The sequence below is a fragment of the Glossina fuscipes genome, unplaced genomic scaffold, assembly GCF_014805625.2.
Source record: "Glossina fuscipes isolate IAEA_lab_2018 unplaced genomic scaffold, Yale_Gfus_2 116, whole genome shotgun sequence".
Taxonomy (NCBI): domain Eukaryota; kingdom Metazoa; phylum Arthropoda; class Insecta; order Diptera; family Glossinidae; genus Glossina; species Glossina fuscipes.
Window position 1 is genome coordinate 2,031,925 of NW_023998459.1, and position 7,198 is coordinate 2,039,122.

General features: G+C 35.1%; 1 long non-coding RNA gene across 1 annotated transcript; it reads left to right on the forward strand.

Annotated features, from left to right (window-relative positions):
• The first annotated feature begins 4,450 nt into the window (after positions 1-4,450).
• Positions 4,451-6,932, forward strand: LOC119640226. The gene is made up of 3 exons (XR_005247619.1): positions 4,451-4,791; positions 4,894-6,507; positions 6,584-6,932. It is a non-coding gene; the product is annotated as an uncharacterized LOC119640226 (long non-coding RNA).
• The last annotated feature ends 266 nt before the right edge of the window (positions 6,933-7,198 follow it).

Here is a 7,198-nt window from a genome sequence, read left to right on the forward strand (position 1 = left end):
TTTTGGAAGAAAGAAAAATAAAAGAAAATAAAAAAGTGTTTAATAAGAACTCGTCGCTATTCAGATTGTTTTGTACATACGACAAAAGGTATTTTCCAAATATGCAAGCATTAACTTATGTTTCAAAGCCACACTAAGGGCTCAATATAACAAAGTGTATGAAAAGATTATTCGATATCGTATAGAAGAATGGCTAGAGAGCTCTAAAGATCTGTCGGGTTTCCAATCTGGCTTCAGGAAAGAGAAAAGCCCAACAGGTGCAATAAAGATAGTTACGAACATTGCAGCAGAAGAGATAAAAGGATGTAAGGCAACAAAAAGTATTGCTTAGTAATCACATTAGATATTAAAAATGCATTCAACTCAGCAAACTGGTATTGTGTCATAGTTGCCCTAAAGGAAACAATAGTCTCAACGTATCTTATAAATATAGTGGCTACTTGATTTACTGTCGCAAGCTTCGCTACGTAACGGATAAAAGGTGTAGAGAACGGCCGGTCACTGGAGGGGTATGTCAGGCATCAGTCTAGGCCCTACAGAGTGCTATGTAATGTACGACGATATCTCGAGAGTAAACTTCCCTCGTGGGTTTTGCTGATGATATAGCGATAACCATCGTAGTAAAAAATTTGGAGGGAATTACCACTACAGCGAATAAAACAATCGACATGAATGAAAGGTGGCTGTTGTCCGTGGATTTAGATCTGGCGGAAGAAAAACCAGAAGCGCTATTAGTTACTTCTAGTCAGAAGATTGAGAAAATGAATCTTCAAGTGGGAAAGACAAGGATACAGTCACAAGACGCTGTAAAATACCTAGGAGTGATGATCGACTTCGTTTAAACGGCAGCTACAATATACTGGCGAAAAGGAAGTAAAGATAGAAAAGTGGCTGGCGCGCTTAGTGTCAAACTTGCGGGGCCCTAGGCAAGACCGTGAAAAGCTGATCGCAGAAGTGGTAACTGCGACAATAATGTGTAAAAAAAAGCTCTGGATATACCGTGATACACGAGAGACATCCAATCAGCGTACAGGCTCTGCGCTCTAAGGGTGTGCGCCGCATATCGGACCGTGTCGTAAGATACGGCTTTGGTTATCGTTGGCGAGATACCAATCGACTAGCTAACTAAAGAAGGTATATATAGGGCTGAATTTCACAAATCTTCGGCTGAAGCAGCTAAGCAGCGAGCAACCCAACGACTGGTGGAAGACTGTCAGGAGCCCTGGAACAGAACGAGTAAGGTGAGATGGGCACATCGGCTCATAGCAGATCTGCGGCCCTGGGTGAATAGGCCACATGGTGAGGCGGACTTATATTTGACACAGGTAATTAATGGTCATGGTTTTAGATCATATCTACATAAGGTTTAAAACAGAGCAGAGCCCATACTGTGATTGTTGCATCGAAAACGCTCAAAATGTTTTCTTTGTCTGTCCGAATTATCATAACGAATGACAGAGTCTACGTGACATGGCTAAATCAACTCAGAATTTGTCGCTGATCAAGAATGTATATGCTTTATAGGAGCTTCATTTTGGGTGCTGCATATATTTTGGAAAAAAAACAAAATGAGTACACCCCCATCTTACAGTGGTAGATATAAAAGAAGGTAAAACCAACTTTTCAAAAATTATATGAAAAGTGGCTCGTGTGCATGGCTATTTGGCCTACTTTACTTGAAAGCACAGATTTAATTTCATCAATCACGAATATTATCGCAGATATCTTCAAATGATAAAATCTTCACATTTTGCTAATGCTGAATAATTTTACAGATGCGTCAACTCCAAAAGAAGAATCTCCATACCTGAATCCCCATATTGATGTTTCACTCCTTTGTAGATATAGAAACAGAGAATCTTTCTGTCGAACATATCCGACAGTAGTTTTTTGTTGCTGACGCTGATGCTTTATATAATTCTCCATATTAAGTCATAAACTCTGTATCCATGCCGAAATCGGCTATTTCGGAAAGCGATTAAAACGTTTAAGGTCAAGTGTAGTAAGTTACCAGGTCCTCATGGTATTCCATCATGTGTACTGATATCAAACTCTGACAAACTTTGTGTCGTTATCACAAAGATATTTAACTTTTCTTTGAAAATAGGAATTTTTTCTTTATGGTGGAAGAGTAGCTTTCTAATTCTTTATACAGAAGCAGTGCCAAGTTAAGTGTTTTGCCTAAGTTGTTAAGCCATAAATTGCCGATCTTTAAACTCCAGGAGTTAGGGGTTCCTTTATACTTATTGAAATAGTTAGGCTATTATCTTCATAACAAAACTTCCAATTGTTTTTTCGACTCCATCACGTCCGACGTATTTACATGAACTCTTGTTCCTCTCGGGTAAATTACTTAGACAACTTGCTACTTATTCTTCTGTGCTATAGATGAACAATTGTTTGCTACAAAACCACGTTGTAGATTTACTCAATACATGCCCAACAAACCGGACAAATTCGGCATAAAATTCTGGTTAGCTTCCGATGTAAGTAGTAAATATATAGTAAACGGCTTTCCATATTTGGGAAAAGATGAAGGGAGAGAATCATCAATCCCACTTGGAGAGTTTGTAACTTTGAAATTAGCAGAACCATATACGGGCCATGGGAGAAACATAACAGTTGACGATTTTTTTACACGCGTGACTAGCGAGTAAACTTCTAGCAAAAAGAACTACGCTTGTTGGAACTATCTGGAGAAATAAAAGAGAGCTACCAATATTAGCGAGACAGGGAAAGGATAGTATGACAGGCTTCTCAACAATATTATACAAATCGAAAGAATTTATTCTTACAGTTTATAAAGCTAAACCCAATAAAAAAGTATTGATACTTCAATAGTTTTTAGTTCAATTGGCAGAAGAACTTGGGACCGAATATCAGAAAGTGAAACAGATAAGCAAAGAATGCTCATCAAAAACAATAATAAATACAAATACTGTTTCTTCTGAACGGAGATCTTGTCAAATAAGATATTGTAAAAAATGTAAAATGTAAAAAGTACGTATGTGGAAAATGTTCAATACAAAATGCTGTAATTTGTAAAAAATTTGATGAAAATGCATAAATGTAAATAAAACATACAACATCGAAAAGCGGGGAACGAGTTTTTATTGTAGCATCAGAAAAATATTTTGGTTACTATCTACTTTACTAAGATACATGTCTTTTTTGAAGCGGTCATTTGACCGCTCATGGTAGGATTAGGTATACATGAAATGTCGGTAGGTTTAGTGTTAACATCAACACTGGTTGGAAAACCAACAACAACAATAAGACGGGAGTAAAAAGTAAACAATACAGCATCACAAGCATAGCCACAATATAGCTATAAAAATATATACAGAATACAGAAATAACAGCGCTAGCAGAAATAACAGCAACAGCAGCATCAAAAAAATAAAACAATGTTGGAAACAGCCAATCTAAGCTCTGGCAACCCTGCTGCAGCGTGATCGTGTTTTCTTTCTCACGTGACTTAGATCAACTTAAATAATTCCATTTGTGCTTTATTTAGTGCTTTTGTGGTTTATTCAATCAAATCCTCAATACCGCGCAAAGTAGATAACTAAAATGAAAATAAAAACAAAGAAAACGCAATAGCAATAATCATAGCAACATCAGATGGGAGTAGACTTCTTAAAAAGTGTTATCAACGACTTTACGTAGGCACTTTTCGAGATAATAAAATTAACAACACTTTATGGGGAACTTAGTGAAAAAAGTGTCTGCAGTAATAAGTAAGATAACTTACAGGGTATTAAGAGCGGCTATCATACACGACGACCGTAACATCATGGTTTCGCTCCTTGCAATTAGTAAAAATAACAGCAGCAACAACAACGAATACATTACCAATAATAAAAGCTACGAGAACGGTGAACGCAATATATAATACAACGGAAAGCTGTACTTAACACAACCGTAGCAGAAGCAATAAGAATTATATAAAAAACGAGCATTGAAAAATGCCCATCTATACAACAACAAAGATGAATATCTTATTCCTTAAATGTAAAGATAAAGGTTAGGACTAGAGACTTGTTGTGTGTTGGGTTTGTGAGTCGGTGACTCTTCTGAAATAGTGGGGTTTTCGAGGAAGTGATTATGATGTCATCGTTTATAGATCGAAAACACTTCCGCCATCCTGACCTAAATGTAGAAATCCGGGTACAGATTTTTATAGACGGTTCAAACAAAAAAAAAAGTTTTAAAAATATAAATTTACGAATTTTTAGTCCTCGATAACAAGTGTAAGAAAATGAGTAGGCCATCGTTTTTTTTAAATACTTTTTTTTGGAATCGAGTTAGTCTGATTTGAGTTGGTAGTGATCAGTCAATAAAATTTAAGAAAAAAAAAAGAAGAAAAAAAGAAAATTTTGACACTTACAATTTTTGAATAAGAATCTTTTAAATTGCCATTAGAAAATGTTTGCTTAAAAGACTTTCAAATTAATTCATATGAGTTAATAATAAAAGAAAAAAAAACAATTGTTAATTTATTAAAAACGTTACGGATACGTTTTAAGCTGTTGAGACAGCAAAACTCAATAATTGGAAAGATTTCGTGATTTTTTCCAGAGCGAGTCAAAGCCGTAAAGAACAACGAAAAATCCCAAAGTCTTCTGTATCTCCTGTCGCATTTGAAAAAAAAGAATCTCAATACACTGCAACGCATGTTCAAGTCCTTCGAAATGATTGGTCACGTCGCACACATTGATTGGTAGTTTAAAGGTCATATAACTGTTTAGTTTTTTTTTCACGAATGTACATTCGGCGAGTTTTAGATGGGTGAGTTAAATGTTACTGTTTATCAAACAAATTATTTTGGCAATAACTTAATTAGTATTAATTTATTATTTTGCAATTTATTATTCATATTGTTTGTTTTAGTTATAAATGTTTTACAACTAATTTGATTTGAATGATACTGGCTGGCGAAGTAAGTATACACATTACACTACACGTCCACTTACAACACATAAAAATCATAAACATTCTGTAGGGCAAATTCCACTTATGGACCCCTCAATTTCGATGAGCTAGACACAATTGCTAATATTTTGTAAGCCTATTGATGCTTTTTGTTCAAATTTACTACTTATTGGAATATAATTTTCCCTTCTTTAAGGTGGGACATTAAAAATTTTTTGTTAGATCAAATTTTACATTTTATGGCATAAAGAACGGCGGCTTAGTATTAATACGAGTTTATTTTGGATACCAATTAGTTTAGTATTTTAAGTAAACTATACATTTATGTAAGGATACAAACACTAAGTTTTGAACTTATTTTTCAGGCAAGGCAAAATAACTACATTGTAAATATTTCACAGTCTTTTTAGGTTTGGTAGCGTTTACTGCAATGATCTATTGTTATTCATTTATGTTATTGGATGGGCCGTGTAACACGTACTGTTTCATGCAAAAGAAATTAATCAATAAATAAATTCATTCAAATATCCTGAATCTACCCATAACGCTATGGGTGAAATGTTAGCTAAAATCTATGTTCCCTAAATAATAACATTAATGCCGATAAAGAAATCATACAAAACATGATCAAACATGCAATGGGAACATACATCCATTCTAAAACACTTCGATTAACTCCAAAGACAAATGTTGGCGGGATCCAGTCAGGCCCAGAGAGAAAGCAGTGAAATCTTCGCGTCTTAACCGCAAGTTGTTTAGAAATATATGTAACAAGTTATTGCGCCTCGCTTCAAACGACCAGCTGGTGCATGCCAAAGTTTTGCCGTTTTAAAAAGTATCACGAGCTGTTGATATTTCACGAAAAGAATTGGAAACCAATCTAATGCATCGATTCCTTTTCTTCTCAACAACGTCCAATAAATATCTGACCCGGTTGATAAAGGTAATGTGTTGGTTGAAACGTTCGCTTCAAATTCCAACTTACTATAGAGCAACCAACCACTGTGACCGTTCGAAAGAGTAACATTTAGCAAGAGTAACAAAAATTGTGCTGACAAACTCGCCACTCATTGCGCAATCGCCAGTCGTGCTAGACTCGTCTAAAGCTATCGTCCAAGTGCACTCAAATCCGCTGTAGCCAAGACTATGGAGGCCGTAGTGAACTACCATCTAACGGTATATCTAAAATCCGGTGACCTAATTAGAAATAGATAATATAGCTTTCAGAAAAATCGGTCCACTGGTGACCTTATGTCCTATTTCACCGAACATTGGAACTGAGCTTCTCGCCGCTTTGGCAAGAGAGAGCTCGTTGTGTTAAATAACGCCAAAGCGTTCGACAAAGTACGGGATGATGTTGTTGTGTTCAAGCTGATTGCATATGGCGTCGACATTTTCATTTGAGCTTTGGCATAAGTAACTCACTGTAATATTCAATTAGATCATCAATTTAATATTGTATAAAAAACCAACTAAATTAGACCAGTTTGCCAGTTATTCTTTTAAAGTTTTACTTACCAATTTTTGGCTTTTCATGTTCAGTAATGCCTTTCAGATGCAAACGATGGCAAGGTACGTCGACATAAATTAGTTTCTTTTTTGATGTATTTGAATTGCTAAACACTATAATTGTTTATATTTATAACAGGGCGATAATATTTATTTCGGTCAGGAAAAAAGAATGGGTCAAGGAACACATCAAACAGCATCAACTAAAACAGGAACATATTGATAGTAATCTGCAAGGCATTCGGTGCAAAAGGGGCCTATTGCGTCACATAAAAACATGATTTGTCTGCTATCGTTAAAAAATACCACAAAACTACACGAAATGTAAATGTTGTTGGAAGCTGCCCGACAAGCTAATTTCCAGCGTTAGACTTTCACTCGATATGAATCCTCACGCAGAAACCAAATGAAAAAGAGTTTGCTAAAATGGGTAACGATTTTATGACTTTCTGATAAACGTTAGGTATTTATTTTTTTGTTTACTTATTTTATTTTATAATACATGAAATTCAACTAAGGAAAATTACAGTCGAATTCATTGCACCTTAATAGAAAATTTTATACTACTTCTTTTGTAACTAGTATACAAGGAAGAAAAAAAGAAGAATAATAATAACGAAGTAAGTTTGAAAATAAATTTAAAAGTTAAAAATAATAATTCATGTATAATTCAATTATACGAGAGAGGAAAAAAAACGTGTACGCAGCTAGCACAGAAGCACACCTACAACAAGAACAGATCCAGGTTGCAAGT